Source organism: Neofelis nebulosa, chromosome 7 (assembly GCF_028018385.1).
Source record: "Neofelis nebulosa isolate mNeoNeb1 chromosome 7, mNeoNeb1.pri, whole genome shotgun sequence".
NCBI classification, from domain to species: domain Eukaryota; kingdom Metazoa; phylum Chordata; class Mammalia; order Carnivora; family Felidae; genus Neofelis; species Neofelis nebulosa.
This window is the reverse complement of record NC_080788.1, coordinates 20,578,786-20,599,335: the sequence shown is the minus strand read 5'-3', so window position 1 is coordinate 20,599,335 and position 20,550 is coordinate 20,578,786. Positions and strand designations below refer to the sequence as shown.

Here is a 20,550-nt window from a genome sequence, read left to right as displayed (position 1 = left end):
CAGCTTGCACCAGTGAGTCAGGACTGTCAGTGTGGCTAGAGTAGTTACCCAGGGGAAGAGAAGGAAATGATGGGAAAAGACAGGTAAGGGGCTTTCTAGGCCATGATAAGGACTTTGGCTTTTCCTCTGAGTGAGATGGGAGCCCTGGCAGAGTTCTGGGCAGAGGAGAGACATAACACAGCTTACCTTTCAACAGGATCCTTCGGGTTCTTTGAAGAAAGTGCTGGGAATAGGCTGTAGGAGGGGTAAGAGTGAAAGGAAGAAGCTACTAAGAAGCTATTGCAACAAACCAGGAAAGAGATGACGACAGTTTAGATTGGGGTGGTAAATGTAGGCGGTAAGAAGCAGTCATATATACTGGATCTGTTCCAAAGGTGTGGCCAAGGTGAGATTTGATGATGAGCGGGATATAAGCAGAGCATGAGAGGAAGTAATCAAGGATGATCCCAAGGTTTCTCACCTGAGCAAGTAAAAGGATGAGGTTACCATTAACTAAGATAAGAAAGACTGGGGTGGCAGAACAGATATGGGGTAGGAGGAAGATCAAGAGCTTGGTTTTAGACACGTATAATGCTGAAACTCAAGGCAGAGGTCTATATTAGAGATGTGAATTTGAGGGTCAACAGCATTTAGATGGTATCTGGTAGCCATGAGGTTGGATAAAGTCAATAAGGAAATGAGTACAGATAGAAAAATGAAATCCTAGACCCAAATTAAGATGTTGGAAGATGAAAAAGGAGCCACAGTGGGATAGAAGGAGAACCAGAGGACTGTAGAGTTTTAGGAATATGTCCCAGAAGGGAGTTTTGTTTGTGCTGATGAAGCTCATGAGGATGGTCAAGCAGGATGATAGTGAACTGAACAACCTGACCAACAGGACTGTGGATTTGGCAACATGAAGATCACTGGTGACTTCCAGGAGAGTAGTTTCAAGGAAGGAGTGGAGGTAAGAGCCTAATTTAAGTGAATTGAAAAGAAAATGTGAAGATTCAGCTGATTCCTCTGCATTCCAGTCTATTCTCTTCTTAACCATACACTGAAACTCCAGAGGCTCCCTTAATCTTAATTCTCAGGAAGTACTTCCTCATTTCCAGCTAAACTCCATTCCCTTGTATTTTGTCCTTTATGAACTGGAAGAAAAAAAAATCTGTATTTCTCTAACAGGTACAAAAATCTGTTAACACTTTATATACTTAAAAATAGTCAATAAGGGGCACCTGGGTGGCTCAGTCGGTTAAGCGTCCGACTTCGGCTCAGGTCATGATCTCGCAGTCCGTGGGTTTGAGCCCCACGTCGGGCTCTGTGCTGACAGCTCAGAGCCTGGAGCCTGTTTCAGATTCTGTGTCTCCCTCTTTCTCTGACCCTCCCCTGTTCATGCTCTCTCTCTCTCTCTCTGTCTCAAAAATAAATAAACGTTAAAAAAATTTTTTTAAATAGTCAATAAGAAATAATTCCATTTATAACAGCATAAAAAAGATACTTAGGAATAAATTTAACAAAGCCAAATGCAAGACTTGTACCCTGAAAACAATAAAACATCACTGAAAGAAATTAAAGAAGACCTAATAAAAGGAAGACATACCATGTTCAAGGACTGGAAGACCTAATATCATTAAGTTAGTAACACTCTACAAATGTACAGATTCAACGCAATCCCTATCAAAGTCTCAACTGCCTTTTAAAAAAGAAATTGGCAAGCTCTTCCTAAATGCATATGGACACACAATGGACCCAAACTGCCAAAACAATCTTGAGAAAGAATAAGTGGGAGAACTCACACTTCCCAACTTCAAAGTTTCCAAGATTGTGTGGTACTGACATAAATACAGGCATATATATGAACAGAATGGAAGTTAGTGTCCAAAGATAAACCCTTATATTGACATATTTACAATCAACTGATTTTCAACAAAGGTGTTGGACAATATAATAGGGAAAATGAAATTCTTTTCAACCACTAGTGCTGGGACAACTGGATACCCACAAGCAAAAGAATGAATTTGGAAACCCGTATCTCACACTCTACACAAAAAGTTAACTCCAAATAGACCGCTCACTGCAATGTAGGAGCTTAAACTATAAACCTCTTAGAAGAAAACAAAGGAGTGAATCTTCGTGACCTCAGAGTAGGCAATGGTTTCTCAGATATGACACCAAGAGGACAAGTAACAAAAGAAAGAGCAAACAAACTGAATCTCATAAAACTTATAAAAATTTATGTTTCAAGAGACAGCATCAATAAAGTAAAAGAAAATCTACAGAATGGGAGAAAATATCTACATATATCTAATAAAAGACTTCTATCCAGAACATAGAAATAACTTTTATAGCTCAATAATAAAAAGACAAATAACCCAATTGAAAAACTGGGTTTGAATATTTCTCTAAAGAAAATACCCAAATGGCCACAAGCACATGAAAGGATGCGCAACAACATTAATCATCTAGGAGATGCAAATCAAAACCACAATGGAAGATCATTTCACAGCCACCAGAATGGTTATAAAATAAAAGACAAGCAATAAAAAGTGTTGGGGAGGAGGTGAAAAAAATTGAACCCTCATGCATTGCTTGGTGGGAATGTAAAATGGCGCATCTGCTGTGGAAGACAGTTTAGCATTTCCTCAAACACTTAAACACAGAACTGCCATATGACTTGGCAATTCCACTCCTAGATTTATATTCAAGAGAAATGAAAACATATATCCATACACAAGTGTTCACAGCAACATTATTCATAATAGCCAAAAAATGGGACAGCCCAAATGTCTGTCAACTGATAAACAAATAAATAAAATGTGGCATCTCCACAGGATGAAATATAATCAGTCAATAGAAAGGAATGAAGTACTAATACATGCTACAATAGGACTGAACCTTGAAAAATGTATGCTAAATGAAAGAAGCCAATCACAAAAGACCACATATTATATTATTCCATTGTAATGAAACACCCAGAACAGGCAAATCTATAGAGACAGAAAGCAGATTAGTGGTTCTCTAGGGCTGGGGTGGGGATTAGGATGGGGAACAGGGAGTGACTGCCAGTGGGTCCAGGGTTTCTTTCTGAGGTGATTAAGTTTTAAAATTAGACTGTGGTGATAGCTGCACAACTCTGTTAATATATTAAAAACCACTGAAGGGCGCCTGGGTGGCTCAGTCCGCTGAGCGTCCAACTTCGGCTCAGGTCACGATCTCACGGTTCATGAGTTTGATCCCTGTATCAGGCTCGCTGCTGTCAGAGTAAAGTCTGCTTCAGATCTTCTGTCCCCCTCTCTCTCTACCCCTTCCCCGCTTATGCTCTCTCTCTCTCTCAAAAATAAATAAATCTTTTAAAAAAACCCACTAAAATGTTTACTTTAAATGGGTAAATGTGAATAATAATCTCAACAGAATGGTTATAAAAAAATAGCAATCAAATATTTAACCTACTCTGTGAAACAACACCAGTTTTTTAAAACTGTGAATAATTTTTATTGTTTGTTATTTTTCTATGATCCATTTTTATCTTTCCTCATATCCTTTAAGAGATGATAAATAGGGGTGCCTGGGTGGCTCAGTTGGTTAAGTGTCTGACTCTTGATTTTGGCTCAGGTCATGATCTCATGATTTATGAGTTCAAGCCCTGCATTGGGCTCTTTGCTGGTGGTGTGGAGCCTGCTCAAGATTCTCTCTCTCTCTCTCTCTCTCTCTCTCTCTTTAAAAAATAAGCATATAAACATTTTTTAAAAAGAGATAATAAATGAATTAAAGTGCTCATTTAATCTAGAAACAATGTCAGCAAACTACAATCTGTGAGCCAGAGCTAAGAATTTTTTTTTACTTACTTTTTAAAAGGGTTTAATGAAGAAGGAGGAGAAGCGGGAGCAGGAGGAGGAGACAGACAGAAGAGGAGGAAGAGAAGCAACAGAGACCATACATGGTCCACAAAACCTAAAATAATTGCTATTTGATATTCACAAAAATTTACTGACCCATGATCTCAGAAAAATAAAAGTTTTATATAACATACTCATTACAAAATATACTATAGACATGTTCATTCTGATCCATATTTAGAGTGTGGATTAGCTATGATAAATGGGTGCAGGCGGAAAGAGGAGACTCTGGTTAAAGAGATACCCTCTACCAGTGTGATCCACTTTTAATTTCTATATTCCAGGATAATCACCACAGGTAATTTGGCAAAACTGGCAACTATATACACAATGGTCTAGTCCAGAAGACAAGAGGCTACCATGCAAAACCCTTCAAAATAAAGTCAAAGACAGAATTTGGGGCCTCTTTTTTTTTTTTTTTTTTAGTAGCCTTTAGTACAAAATGGCCTTTATTACCAATAACCTTCAAGTCTTTAGCCACGTTATTATGTTGCAGGCCCCATCATTTAATGAGGTGGTAAGGTAGGAGAGTCAGATGGGATTCAAATTCTACTTACTGCCTACACCATATGTGGGACAACTTCCGCCTCTGAGGATCAGATAAGTAATGATTATATGCAAGCACACAGCCCAGTGCCTGGTACAGGAGCTCTCAAGTTACATTTGGTTTCAAATCAGCACACCCTACTGAATGTATACTTTGTGCCTGGCTCTGACTCTGCTAAGTTTAGAGCTACAAATGGGGTAAAATGTGGAATCCACCCTCCAGGAGGAGTTCACAACCTGGTGAGAGAAAGAAATATTCCTCTGTACTTCAAGGCTCAACAGCAGTCACAGGAAAGCACATAAGACATGAAAGTCAGGCAGAAAGGCTGTGACTGACTCTGATGGGAGAAGTCTAAGAGGGCTTCCTGGAGTAGGTGACAGCAGAGTAAGGGGTGGCCTTCACAAGAGAAGAACCTAGGAGAATTACAGCTGGGGGAAAGGTTACAGAGAAGGACAGGATGTTGAAAGAATTTTGCCCCACGTTGAATAATGACCATCTACTACTGAAAACAGAGACAGTGTGTCCTCTGTGAACCACAACACTGAGATGTGGGTCTCTGACGACTGCAGTGCAGTCCTTCTGAATGTTCCTTGACTACAAAGTTGTTATTTGGTTTGACTGCTCTTGCCTTCACAATTATAACCTGCTTCAGTCTATGCTAATCAGCAGTGTAACTGCATTACAAACCTCCAAAGCAAAACACTACAGAAGCCTACAGCTGCCTGATCCCTAATCCATGCCCTTAGGCTTACTCTTTCCTAGATTCCAAGAATCACAGAACCCTCTGGGGCATTCTGATCGTCTGCAGTGAATAGGTATCACTGAATAACATTACTAAATTGGTGACATGTTTGCTTACTGGTCAATCATGAGCCAGATCTTTTTATACCATACACATATTTAGTACCAGCCTATAATTCTGTATTTCTTTTTTTTTAATATATGAAATTTATTGTCAAATTGGTTTCCATACAACACCCAGTGCTCATCCCAAAAGATGCCCTCTTCAATGCCCATCACCTACCCTACCCTCCCTCCCACCCCCCCATCAACCCTCAGTTTGTTCTCAGTTTTTAAGAGTCTCAATAATTCTGTATTTCATTTGCTTTTTCTTAGTAAGGGGAAAATTTTTAAAACTACAAAAATTTTTAAATAATATGCGAAAATAAGCCCCTAATTTCTGCATTACCCTAGTTCATGTCAATTCCGAACACCACTTTATTTCCCAAAGTCAGAAGACAAATAGGAAAAAAATCCAGATATTAAATGAAATTATTGACAGTGTCACATTTGTTTCTTTAACTTGAATCATAAAGATCTCTGAAGTTTTATCTTATAAGAAAATTGGAGGGGCGCCTGGGTGGCTCAGTCAGTTAAACGTCTGACTCTTGATTTCAACCATGATCTCATTGTTGGTGGGATCCAGCCCCTTGTCACCAGAGCCTGCTTGGGATTCTCTCTCCTTCTCTCTGTGCCCCTGCCACTCCCCACCCAAATAAATAAATAAACATCTTTTAAAAATTGGAAAATGGAAAACAAACAGAAATAGCCCATAAGGAAGTGCAATGTTTAAAACCTTTCCACTGAAAAAATGCAACACTATTTTTTCTGCTTCCTGGTTATTTGAAAGTTATAGATTCCACAGCCAGAGAAAATATAAACTAATAGTGTTATTAGTTTGTTTTTTATTCTAACTGCAGTACTCAGGGAGGAAGAAATCTTTACTTAACTAAGGATAAGATGAACTCAGTTAACTACATGGAAAACAATCAAGGGTCAGGCTTAAGTTTTAAAAGAAACTTCCTCTCCAGTCATAACACTGATTTAGGTTTATGGGAATAGAGTCCTAGTCCTATTTACAAACACCTTTAAGAAAGGATCAGGAACACAGAAATTAGTCTTTATTAATGTTCATTTTTTTGCCATGAACCAGTTAAGACAGAATTTCTTACTTAATAAACTGCTCGGAGGTACCACTTTCCCTCCCCCCTAAAGGAGTAGTTTGAGTCAGAGGAAACTAGTAAGAACCAGAGATGTAGAAACCAACAATTTAGCAAGTTAACATCTCAGTTGTCATGTGCTATTTGCTTCTGAGGAAAAACAACACAACTGTGAACCTCATTTATGAAAAGTATCTTTTCTAACAGGCCAGGTTTTGACCTAAGTGATTTACAGGCGAGCCCAGCCTCTGTAAAGGCTAGGTTGTTCACAAATACATCTACCAGGCCCCTTTCACACATTTCTCACCCATCTCCCATCTCCATACAGGGGTGAGGCTGAATGAAGCAAAACTTTCTAACTGATCTATGTATCATCTGTTCTATATAAAGCTCGAGATGAATATTTTACAACGGCATAAACCGAGCATGCCATAAATGTAATATTTAGTTTTATTCCAGGATCAAATGTACTTCTAATAGCATGGTAAGTATTTTTATCTAGAAGGATCTCCTTGCCATTTGGTAAAAGAGCAGATAGAGATTAAAGCCTTAGTCACTGAGAAATTAGTAACTGTTCAATATTATGTGTTTAATCTTACCAAGTTTTCAAAAATATTTAAAATGTAAAATCAGAAAATATCCTTTTACAGTCTTCAAGAGATTTGTCCTTTCTCCTTCAGAAATCAGAGCCGAACATCTGTGTAAGGCAGCAATCTAACTGGATCCTAGCAATGGGAAATTCTTTCATGGGAACCAAATAAACACATGCTTTTGTAACAGGTAACCTGAAGACAAAATCCCAGGCTTACACAAAACTAGCGGCAGAGTAGGGAAACAGAAGCACCTGGGGACAGCTCTATTATCAGTTATTTGACTTCTTACTGCTGGGTGTGAGGCCTAAAATAACTAGAGCAGATTTCAGCAAAGTTGAACTCCTTGGAGGCTTCAGTGCCTGAAGTCTGGATCAGTAGATGCGTTTGGATAAACAGGAGGGAGGGAGGCTGGGGGGAGTGGATGGAAAGGACCAGGAAGAGGCTGCCTATCACACAGGACCTGCAGGCCATGATTAGGGCAGTTAGGGCTTGGGCTTTTGTTCCATTTGTGAGCTGAAGCCATTGAAGGGTGTGAGCAGAGGATTGACAGGGTCTGATTTACATTTGAAAAGGACTGTTCTGGTGGCTGTGTGGAGATCAGACTGGGTGGAGTCAGGCAAGGGTCCTACAGTGATTCTTGTGGGAAACAAGAGTGGCTCAGACCTTGCAGGCAGTGGAGGAGGCAGAGGGGTGACCAGATTTGGTACACAATTAGAGGGAGCGTGCCAGGTGCCAGAGGAAGGCAACAGCTCTCACCTCTTTTTGTAAATAAAAATAAATTCCTATTAGATAGCTTGAGGAGTTAGGATAAACCATTCAAATGAAAAACAGGTGAGGGCTACCAACAATTTACAAAACAAGAAACATATACAAATGACCCTATCAAAAGATTTCGACATCACTAGTAATTACAGAAATGAAGACAAAAATAGGATGTCCCCACTCCACTCTGATTAGAAAAAAATTTTTTTGAAGATAACTGTAGTGAGTTGAATTGTATCCTCCAAAACTCCTGCCCCACCAGCAACTTCAGAATGTGACCTAATTTGGAAATAGTGTCTTTGCACATATAATTAGTTAAGATGAGGTCATACTGGATTAAAGTGACCCTAAATCCAAAGACCAGCATCCTCATAAGAGGACGGAGCACACAAAGATACACAGGTGGGTTAGAAGGCAATGTGATGACAAAGGCGAGATGAGACTTGATGCAGCTAGAAGTCAAGGAACACCAAAGATTGCCAGAAGCCACCAGAAGCTAAGAAGAAACAAGGAAGAATACCCCCCTAGAGTCTTTGGAAGGAACCCAGCCGGCCTGCTGACACCTGATTTCAGACTTCCAGTCTGCATTACTGTGAGAGAATAAATTTGTAGTTTTCAGCCACTGAGGTTATTTGTTACAGCAGCCCTGGGAAACGAATACAGTAACATACGGTGTTATCAATAATGTGGGAAGCAGTCACTCGAATACTCGCATACCTGCATACCCAAATACCCAGCTGGCAGAAGCCGAAGTTAACATACAAGATTTTAAAAAGATGATTTTAGAAGACTTACCAGGGGCACCTGGGTGGCTCATGAGTTTGAGCACCGCATCGGGCTCTGTGCTGACAGCTTGGAACCTGGAGCCTGCTTCATAATCTGTGTCTCCCTCTCTTTCTTGACTCTCCCCTGATATACTCTCTCTCTCTCTCAAAAATAAACATAAAAAAATCCTGACACGTATGTTTTAATAGCTTTATTCATAATTGCCAACACCAGGAAGCAACCAAGATGTCCTTCAACAGGTGAATGGGTAAATAAACTGTGGTACATCCATACACTGGAATATTAGCCTGTGATAAAAAGAAATGAACTGTAAAGCCATATAAAGGCATGGAGGAAACTTAAATGTGTATTACTAAGTGAAAGAAGCCAGTATTGTAAAGGCTACATGCTGTACGATTCCAAGTATATGACGTTCTGGAAAAGGCAAAACTATATAGACAGTAATAACTATAAAGATAGTTGCATGGGTTCATGGGGATGTGGGAAAGGATTAACAGCTAGAGCACAGGGCATTTTAGAATGATCAACCATTCTGCTTGGTACTGTAACAGCCGATACATGTCATTATACATTTGTCCAAACCCACAGAATGCACAGCTCCAAGAGGGAACCTTAATATAAACTATGGACTCTGGGTGATAATGTGTCGCTGTAGATTTGTCTGTTGTAGCAAACACACTGCCCAGGTACAGGTGGTGATAGTCGGGGAGGCTATGAGTGTAAAAGGACTGTGGGTCTCTGGAACAGGTCTCTGGACCAGAGTCCATGGGAACCCCCTGTGCATTCTGCTCAACTTTTCTGTGAACCTAAAAACTGCTCTAAAAAATAAAGTCTATTAATTTAAAAAGAATTCAAAAGAAAAAAACGATCTCCAAAAAAATCTGACATCAAGAATACTCAAGAGATGTGATATACTATTAACGGGTAAAAGCAAAGAATAAAAAATGACCTATCGTGTGATTCTAATTTTGTTTTTAAATATTATATAGCAACATACAGGATATTCATGTATTATTAGATATACCACCGAAAACACTAAAATATTAATAATTGTTATCTCCAAGTGGGGGGGAACTATACACAATTTTTATGTTTCTCTTTGTGATTTTTTAGATTCAAGATCTCTACAATAAACTAGTGGGTTGTTTCATAATCAGGAATAAAGAGTTAATGTCATTTAAAAGTAATAACAAGGGGCACCTGGGTGGCTCAGTCGGTTGGGTGTCCGACTTCGGCTCAGGTCATGATCTCACGGTCCATGAGTTCGAGCCCCGCGTTGGGCTCTGTGCTGACAGCTCCGAGCCTGGAGCCTGCTTCAGATTCTGTGTCTCCCTCTCTCTCTGACCCTCCCCCGTTCATGCTCTGTCTCTCTCTGTCTCAAAAATAAACATTAAAAAATAAATAAAAAATAAAAGTAATAACAAATGTAGGGATCTGAAAAACCAAAGAACATTAATGTGAGACAAAAAAATAACAAACTGCTTTAATGAACCTCTCGATGCCACCTGTTTTGTTGTTTGCATTTATCCATCACACTCCTGTTCATGGCCTTTGTAACTTCTCCATTCATCCCAATATCCCTACAGGTTCCTTCTACTTCCTTTTCTTTTACTAAGCAACTTGCCTACCTATTCAGGGATGCTGAAATTCATTTCACATGAACCACCTCTAATTCCCTTGCTTGTGTAATAAAGTTTCCTGGAATTTTCACCCATCACATCATATCACCCATTTGTTCCTCTTGTCATTTACTGATCTTAAAAAAAAAAAATCCCTAGAACAAAAGTTCTCTTAAAAATTAAAAAATATGGGGCGCCTGGGTGGCGCAGTCGGTTAAGCGTCCGACTTCAGCCAGGTCACGATCTCGCGGTCCGTGAGTTCGAGCCCCGCGTCAGGCTCTGGGCTGATGGCTCGGAGCCTGGAGCCTGTTTCCGATTCTGTGTCTCCCCCTCTCTCTCTCTGCCCCTCCCCCGTTCATGCTCTGTCTCTCTCTGTCCCAAAAATAAATAAAAAACGTTGAAAAAAAAAAAAATTAAAAAAAAAAAAAATTAAAAATATGGGAGAACAGGGGAAAAATGGCAATTTGGAAGATAAAATTGAGAAATTTTCTCATATAGCAAGAAAAAACAAAAGGATAAAGAGGTGGGAAATAGAAGATTAAAAAGAAAAGGGAATTAAAAGATCAGTCCAAGGGGCCCAACAAGAGAGAAAGAAAATACCGCTAAACAATTTCCCCAAATTTGGAAGGCATTATCTAGTTCCAAGTGCCCATCAGCATTAAAAAAAAGACGTCATAGCATCAGGACACCTGGGATAAAGAGAGTTTCCTGAATTTTTCCAAAGAGAAGGGAGGAACAGGAACATATAAAGGATAGGAGATCAGAATGCCACTGGATTCAGTGACAATACTGGAAACCAGGATAGGAAGTGTTGCCTGCAAAATGAGGAGGAACTAATGTTCCATCTAGAATACTATACTCAATGAAACTATCTAGTGGGCAGGTGACATATAGATGGTCTCAGACATTGTTAACTCCCTTGCACCATAGCAGCCACTGTTAATGGCCAACCCAACAGCCATCCCCTTTCTTCCTTGCTGAAAAACCCCAATTTTATTCATTTATTAAGTGGTCATCTGTTTTTTTCTCTTTTACTTTAGAGACAGGGAGTGTGATGTGATGGGGGGAAAGGGGCAGAGAGAGAGAGAATCTTAAGCAGCCTCCAAACTCAGCACCGAGCCCGATGTGGGGCTCGGTCCCATAACAGTGGGATCATGACCTGAGCCGAAATCCAGAGTCGGACGTTCAACCGACTGAGACACCCGGTGCCCCAAGTGATCATCTGTCACCTGTTCTGAAGGAGGTGGGGCATAAGCCCCAAAAGGGTGAATCCTTATTAGAATCCAGTTACAGTAGTTCCATTCCCTTCACCATGGCCTGAGATGTGATATGAGGCAGTTAGGAAGGAGGCTTTAAAGAAACGATTCAGATGAGGCTCACTAGAGAAAATGGCTCATTTTTCATTTCCAGACAACTGCTATCTGCATACGACACCTGCAGCAAGGCACCCACGCCACAGCTAGCCCACAAGGCCAAATCCTCACATGGCGGGCGACTCAAAGAGTTGGAAGTTTAAAAGGATCTGAGTTTGAAAACACCATTAACCTACTCCGTACCGTCCTAATTCCAGACTTACCTGATATAAGAAATGTCCTTTCTGTTTAAGTCACTTTTAGTTGGCTATCACCTGTAGCTACAAGCATCATGAACAGATATACACCCTTCCTCAGACATTTAATGGAGGAGGCCTCCCTGGAGCCAAGAAATGGGAGAGGTGAAGGAAATACCGAGGATGACCATAAAAGGACAAGCAAGGGACACAGCTGGGCAAAGACCTGCAGACGAGAGCTGGGGCACGCAGCTCCAAGGCGGCCTCCAGGAAAAAGAGACACCAGCTTTGTGATGACGTGAAAAATCACATTAAGAAGCATTCTGTAGTCTTCTCCTGAAAATGATATTACACTATATGTTAACTAATTCAAATTTAAATAAAATCTGGAAGAAAATAAATAAATAAATACATTTAATTTTTTAATGTTTATTTATTTTTGAGAGAGAGAGTGAGGGTGAGAGCAGAGGAGGGGCAGAGAGAGGAGGAGACACAGAATCTGAAGCAGGCTCCAGGCTCTGAGCTGTCAGCACAGAGCCCAATGCGGGGCCCAAACCCACGAACCTTGAGATCATGACCTGAGCCGAAGCTGGACACTTAACCGACTGAGCCACCCAGGTGTCCCCCCACTCAAATTTTTAAAATAAAAAAAAATTTTAAAGGAAGTATTCTGTAGTTCTCTCAGTTTAAGAAGACATTAATAATAGCTGCAGAGAAAATTAAGCAAATTACAAAATGAGGCAGTTTTTAAGTCCAAGAGAAATGAAAATTTGTACAAGAAAGAGTGGTCATAGAATACTACTTGGCCCAGCAGTGAACAATATTTATATAGTTACAATATATGAACTCAGCATTTGGGGTGGAAGGGAAGTGGAAGGGAGGGAGAGCACAGGGTGAAGAGGCTACTTCCCCATCTTTCAGACAGTCAATGGATAATAAATATCTAAGGCAGAGGAATCAAGAGAAATCAGAATAAGCATATTATTTAGCAATATGGAAGCAAATTCCAAAGAAAAAGTTAAAAGTAGTTTTTTTTAAGTTTATTATTTATAATCTCCACACCCAAAGTGGGGCTTGAACTCAAGACCCCAAAATCAAGAATCGCATGCTCTCCCTATGGAGCCAGTCAGGCACCCTGAAAAAGTTAAAAGTTGAAGGTATTTAAATCCTGTAATACTATCTTAGCAAACTATATGAATACATTACTGTAGTGTAATAAAGAATTTGTCCTGTCTTTGAGATTTCCAGCACAGAGCTTCTAAAACACTTGGATTTTCTGGAATCATAGGAGTGTCTTTGTTATGTTAATGAGGGGACTCATCGTAGTCCCCTACAGAGTTTCAGAACAGGGGCTGGCCACCAGGAAGACTGACCTTGTGATGAGAAGGTTGGGAATTTCAGCCACCCCATCTCCAGGGGAGGGATGCTGGAGGTTGAGTTCAGTCACATGGCCTATGACTTCATCAATCTCACCTGTGTGATGAAGCCCTGATACAAACTTTGGACACTGAAGCTCAGTGCAGCTGGTGAACACATGACTGTGCCACAATGGCCACACACCCTGATGCAACAGGAGAGGCCAAAGAAGCTCGGTGTTCCTTCCCAGACCCCAATGTGGGGTCGCCCTATAGGTCTCTTCATTCGGCAGTCCTCCTGATTTGCATCTTTTATAGTAAAACTTGAATCGTAAGTACAGTGCTTTCCTGAGTTCTGTGTGTTGCTCTAGCAAGCTATGAAACCCTAGGGGGCCATGAGAACCCTCATATTTATAGCCAGTTGGTCAGGAGTGCAGGTGGCCTGGGACCTCCAAAGTATAGCTGGCATCTGAGGAAAGGACCAGTTATGTTGGGAGCCAGGTACTCTAACTTTGTGGGGTCTGCACCAATTCTGGGTGGTCAGTGCCAAAGTGGCATTGCAGTGCATTGCAGTATACCCCATCGGATTTGGTAGAGAATAATTACTTGGCTAAATTAATTTATTTTAAAGGAGAAAGGAGTAAATCTCATCATCTTAATCATCCTTGGGGTGTCTGAAGGCCCACCCCAAGGATGGTGGTGCTGCAGATGGCCAGAGAGGACTTAGCATGGAGCTGTCCCTGGGATGTAGGCATGGGGAACCTTAATTCTGCCTGAGGATGAAGAAAGGGAGGTTTCTTGGGACTTGTCTGTTAAAATGTTATCCCAGAGTAGGAAGATTTCCATCAGGGAAGACTGTGAACTTGGACATTTAATTCCACATTCTTCAAAACAAGTATCTAATAGCTTCCTTATGGTTGGAGCTGGTCAAAGGTAAAGTGAGCAAAGCGAAGTTTATCCTTAGCATCCTTTGTTCTCAAGTTTTCCTCTCTCTACCCTGCAGGCACCTCAGCACCCATATGAGCCAAACCCACTGAGCTGGCCCTCTCCAGGCCCCTCTTCCCTCTACTCCAGACTCTCCCTTCCTCTGATATCTGCTCACTTCTAAACCTCAGAGACCTGGTTTCAGCTATCTGGTACCAGAAAAGTGATTCACTAATTCCCAAACAAAAACAAGCAATTGCCTTATGGAGGTGTTAAACATTTAAAAGAAAATACCGGATACTTTTTTAAACGATATTTCAACATGATAAACCAGAGAGAAGGAGATTCTAATGCTTTTAAACCGATTTCTTAACAAAATACTTAGGAGTCAAAAACAAAGTTGCCCTTCCCAGTGCCTAGGTCTTCAACAGCTCTGGCTTTAAGACTGGTCTCCCACCATGCGAAGACCCACTACTGCTCTCAAGATACTCACCCTGCACCCTGGCACCTCCCGCTTGCACACCATGCTTACACAAAGTTCTGAGGGGAGCCGAGCACCCCTTTCTAGCAAATACAATATCTCTGTACAATGGTGCCAAACTGGAGTCTGTAGATTAGAACTCAGGCCCCCAAGGCATGGGGGGTGGCTAAACCCTTCCAGGGCCAGCCATGGGGTTTAGCTGGAACCCATGTATGGGTTAAGCTGCAGCAGGCAGTAGTGGGAAACTAACTTAACTCTTTAAGTCATCATTTAGCTCAGTCGAAGCAGAGTTTCTAGAATCATCCAGATTCATATTCCACAAAGGGCTGGGATATCTGCACTGAAATTGGAAAACACTCTAAAAAGCAACGTGATATTTGTTTATTTGTACTACTAAAAACCACTGGAGAAAACGCCTTATCTGGAAAAACAATGTGAACTGTTACTCACCTCCCCAAATCTAAATTGATATCTAACGCCTACTTTCCTTGCAAAACAATAGCAGGCAGTGGAGACAGAGCCTTTTATACTAAGAAATGTTATAATGTCACAAAAACCCAAGGAAAAATAAATACATTACTTATGTTCTATGTACACTTTCTCCCTTAACATCAAAGCCTGCTTATATTTTTAAACAGTAAAGTGGAAAGAGTGACTTTAACATGTTCACTCCACCCAACTTCATTGCTACAATACCTGAATCCTTGCCAAAGTATTTGGCCTATCGCTAGGAAGTCCTAAACACAGCCCTGTTTTTGAGCACTTTCACCCTCCCTTAACCTTTCCACTTCTAAAATATTTTCTGATATTATGTTTGCTTTTATATTTTAATAGTTTATATGAAGGAAAATATTTTAATTAAATCAGGCAAGAGAGATTATGCTTATTACCTGCATGTAGGCGATTCTATAATATTTTATTAAAGTTAAAAATACTTGTAGTATGCTCCAGCTCTAACAAACTGTGCTAATAAGACTAGTAAAAAATGGACCTGTGGATCAGTTTTTATAACGATTGATATGCATAATAAGTAATACCAACCCTGGTCTAAGAGCTCCAAAGATAGGAAACTTATCACTCCTGTCCTGAAAAGAACATCTTACAGGAACAGAGAGGCCCCAGCTCAAACACAGATTATAGATCATCAATTATATTTAGTGGGGCAAAGTGAGAGGGAATAAGAGATGACCAGAGGTGGTATCAGATGGGCCATGAACCCTGGAAGACAGGCAAAGGAAAGCACACATGTGCATAGTAATAGAGACATGGGAGATCAAAGGGAGTCTGGTCACTAGCCGGCACTTTCAGCTCCAGATAATTCTGTTGCTTTCAGAGCATGGGAGGCAAGTAAGTTGTGCCATGATGATTTTTGAGAGAACAGAGGCAAACAGAGTGTGGTGATGATAAAGTTATATTCTCCCTCTTCGGAACATTTACCTGCAGTGGAGTCTCTCCTGAAAGCTACCTGCATGCTGCCAAGCCAGCAGCTGCCCAGGGCCACTGAGACGTTGTCCAGATGCCTTGGCCCAGAGCAGGAATGAAGCACACCAGATCTTGAAAGAGGACTTCAACTACCTCTATTTTGACCTCAAACTTGCTACTTGATAAGTTCTTCTTTCCAGCTTCTCTCCTAACTCAGGCAAAAGATCCTAAGTGCAAAGCATCCCCTGATGGGAACCAAAACTACCTCCCCCTATTGTCCCCCCCCCCCCCCCCAAGCAATAAGGACTGCTCTGAGCCAGCAAGACCCTGCCCAGGACTGACCCTGAGACAATGATGACTTGGCCTTCACTGCCCACCTGCAGGTATCCACTGATCCCTGTCTCACTTGGCCTTCACTGCCCACCTGCAGGTACCCACTGACCCCTGTCCCACTTGACCTTCACTGCCCACCTGCAGGTACCCACTGACCCCTGTCCCACTTGGCCTTCACTGCCCACCTGCAGGTATCCACTGACCCGTCCCACTTGACCTTCATTGCCCACCTGCAGGTACCCACTGACCCCTGTCCCACTTGGCCTTCACTGCCCACCTGCAGGTATCCACTGACCTCTGTCCCACATTCTCCTTATGTAAACCTGGAAGTATTTTTAGCACTTTGGAGACTGTCTTTGAGACATTAGTCTGCTCTCTTCCCAGTGCTGGCCTCACTAAATTCTTTTCTTATTTCACTTACCACTTATTTCTATGTTGACACTTTTGGTAAGTGGCTGAACCTGGTCTGTTTGGGACCCCTCAGAGCCAGGTGCTCTGACACCCCTGTATCCTGGCTACAATCTGCTCACTCTCATAACTTCATTCCAAAATCTGGAGACTGAAGGAGTCAAGGCTGCTGTTTTCTTTTTCTTTTCTTTTAATGATTATTTATTTTGAGAGAGAAAGCAAGCAAGCTTGTGCAGGGGAGAGTCATGGGAGAGAGAGAGAATCCTAAACAGACTTCACGATGTCACCACAGAGTCCTATATGGGGCTCAAACTCATGAACCGCGAGATCAGATCTGAGCTGAAGCCAAGAGTTGGACACTTAACCGACTGAGTCACCCAGGCACTCCAAGGCTGCTGTTTTTATCATGACTGACTCAAGAACTGCACAGGGCATGGTGGAACCCATTAGTAGATTCAGCTGAAGAAGGAAAATGAGGGTGAGGAAAGTTCAATGTCATAATTAAAACAACTCTCCTAATTGTTTGTGTTAACCATGCATTCATGTGTTGACGCAACTAAGACTCAGGACCTGGGAACTTAAAATGCACCATGCTATATGTTAGGAACTATGGGAAAACAGCCATGGCTTGGATTCTTGAAAAGTTTACAATCCAATGAGAAAGATAAACAACTATTTCGTTATGGATTAAACACTAAAAATTACATTAAAAAATAGAATACTCCAGAGGGGTTGCATGAAGGAATAAATATTCTGGGGGCAGGTGATGGAACTGTTCTGGATCTTGACTGGTGATGGTTACAGAAGTTAATGTATTGGTTGAAACTCTCAAAACCGTACACCAGAGTGAATTCTGCTGTATGTAAATTCAAGAGTAAAAAGTGAAAAGCAGCTGAATATCAGCAATTTTACATCGTTCAAAATAACAGATACTCTAGTACAGGCAGATGGTTCTGTGGGAGCACTGGAAGCAGAGGTGAGCAGAGACTAACAAGGGACTAACAGATGGTCTCCTGAACAGCTATTGTTTCATTGGAGCCTTGAAAAAGAAAGATGCTTTCAAAAGATGAAGAGGGGGTGAGGATGTCGGCATTCTAGGTACATGAGCAGCAGTAGCAGGCAAAAAGTTATACAAACCCACAGCATGTATCTGGAGAACAGTAAAGCAGGCAACAGGAAGTCTGTGAAAGCAGGGAAGCCAAATGAAGCAGAATTAGATTACGGAGGCCCATTATTCTATAGTCAAAGACAAGTCACTAAACTTTAAGCAGGTCGTGACCTAATTAAATCTCTTTTGGGAAGATAACTTTGGTAAAAATATGAAAAATTTATTTGTTGCCGGAGATATATTAGAGGCATGAAAATGGCTCTGATGAAGGTTTCTTAATCAGGGTCTGCAGATCTCTCACGATGATTGCAAAATTGTGTGCGTGTGTGCACACGCATGTGAGTACACACATTTCCTCAGGAAGAGCGCCTGTGGTTTTCACCAGATGCTCATAGGGTCCATAACCTCAGAAAGATTAAGGAGGAAAAAGTTAATGTTCAAGTGGTGGGGCAGAAGCAGTAAGTGCAAAATGAATGTAAGTGACCCATGAGACACTTCATCAGGATTGCATTTCTGGACTTGCCATTAACTAGGGAGTGAGAGAGGAGGAGGATTTAAAGATGACAATAAAGGTTCTAGCTTGGTGACTGGGAAGTGTGGGGAGGAGAGAGAGGGGGGAAAGGGACAGAAAGGGGTATCATTACACTAAGAACAAAAATAAATTATTTTACTTCAAAGAATCAAATACTTGACCTTTTCGCCTGTGTCACTCTGAGCCGGAGATTTTTTTCCTCATTTTTATGGGCCAAAGTATTTCTGGCTAAAGACAGAGCTAAGATGAACTACAGAAGACCCTGTTTGCATATAAAAATAAGAAGCAGATGAGAAAACAATCTTCAAAGTCTTTCTCACAGTGACCTCTCTCTCTACATTGGCCTGCTTTCCATACTCTCATGGCATCAAAAAACCTCGGGACATGGCATTTGCTTCAGTGACAGAAGCCAATGAATTTAGCATATATGAGTTAGGTAAACTAAAGATAGCAATACAGACAGTGATAATTTTTTCAAATATTCAAAACATTTCCTAGGACTTGAGATTTTTACTAATTAGTTTGACTCACCAGTGTAGATTACCCTTTAAGTAATCCACCAGTGTGGATTACCCTTTAATGTAGCTTCATCATTCATGTCTTTATATACATACCATATATCGAAGAACAAATTTACATATCTTTAGTGGTGAAACATTTGTTAAGCAGAGCCTTAAAGTTCTTTTTGATTTGTTTCTTTCTCTCTCTCCAAAGTTAAAAGTGATATACAGAAGCACTCAAAAGTTGGGTCCAATACAATGTAATTAATTACTCACTTCTAGCATTTCAATTTCTTTTTAAGTGTATTTATTTATTTTGAGGGAGAGGGAGAGAGAGAGAGAGAGAGGGAGAGAGAGAACACGTGTGTGTGAACAGGGGAGGGACAGAGAGGGAGAGAGAGACCCAAGCAGGTTCCACACGGGGCTCAATCTTACAAACCACGAGATCATGACCTGACCCAAAACCAAGAGTCTGATGCTTAACTGACTGAGCCACCCAGGAGCCCCTGGCATTTCAATCTCTAAGTAAAACAAAAATTTCTTTAGTTAAAACACAATTTTAAAAATATCATCTTTTGTTACCTATGTAATGCATGACAACACTCTACATTTTTAAAATAAATCACTATTATCCCGGCACATATTCCATTACGTGGGCCAGCGAAGCAGTCCACAGCAAAGCAGTCCACGGCCATGGGATCAACATGTCCTGGTGTATGAGAAAGGCAGATTCTGGGGTCCCACCTAGATTATTAAATCAGAATCTCTGCAGTGGAGTAGGATTCTGAACTTTAACAGTCTCCCACGTGGTTCTTGATTGCAAGAAAGTCTGAAAACCAGGGGTCTAAGAAGTGAGTGGTATCGCTTCTCGGCCTTTTGGCTAAGATCAAGTGTAAGAAGTGAGTGGTAAAGACAGACAGAGATAAGGCTAATAGTAAAATTAATAAGGCTCAGAAAGGGACAGAAAGACATCAAACTCCTCTGTATGTCTGATGGGAGGAAATGGGGTTACGATACTGCCAAAACGTTGACTTTGGAGATATTCAAGGAAACTCGTCACACAGTTTTCCTTTCAGACTGTTCTTAAATGGCTCTTCTATGACTTTCTCTGATTCCATTAACTCAGACATGGCTCTGAAGTTTAAAAATCTCTCAAAGACTGTAATAGAAGAGGCCCGCACAGCAACCCTTCCGTCATCCCCCTCACTGCTACCTGCCAGCCTCCTGCAGAGATCAGGCCCAGGCCTCCCCGCTCTCTTCCGAGCAGTAGTGAGGGAGGGGATGGTAGTGGACTTCTGCTATCACCGTACCAATTCTCAGGGCCAGAGACTGAAACTCCTTTTAGAGGGAGGCATCTCCTGCCACTGCATCCATAGGGTCCACAGTTCCTTTCTAGAGGCCTTTGCGGGGCTACAGTCTGATTGTAAAGAGGCTTGAAGCTGAGTTGGCGAAGAACTTCACACAACCCAGGAAAAGTTCACTAAAACTGGGGGAGTGGAACCCTCATTCACTCTGTGAGCAGTACTCACACTTTAGCCTGAATAAACATGACCCAGAGGGTGAGCATCACCCCCAGAGTTTCAGATTCAGCAGGTTTGGGGCCTGAGATTCTGCACATCCACCAAGTGTCCAGTACTGCTCTGCTGGTTCAGAGCCAGGGTTCTGAGAGGCGCTGGGCCGCATTATCACCTCTGCTGAAGTGTCTTTTCTACCACAGAACAGCTTGTTTGCAGGCCGTTTTCTGGCACATGCTAAGGAAACATGTAGCTCTAGAGCTGTAAAACCACTTTAGCCCTGAGTACTAAAGGAGTCA

At 41.4% G+C, this 20,550-nt stretch overlaps 1 protein-coding gene and 1 long non-coding RNA gene across 9 annotated transcripts in view; both read right to left on the bottom strand.

The window, feature by feature from the left end:
- Positions 1 to 1,420, bottom strand: part of LOC131516152 (uncharacterized) — a 51,488-nt gene extending 50,068 nt beyond the window's left edge. The window contains exon 1 of the long non-coding RNA XR_009263917.1: positions 187 to 1,420. This is a non-coding gene — a long non-coding RNA (uncharacterized LOC131516152). The remainder of the gene's footprint in view (positions 1 to 186) is intronic.
- The window catches only part of TJP1 (tight junction protein 1), a 375,977-nt gene that overhangs the window by 173,208 nt on the left and 182,219 nt on the right, over positions 1 to 20,550 (bottom strand). The window lies entirely within an intron of this gene.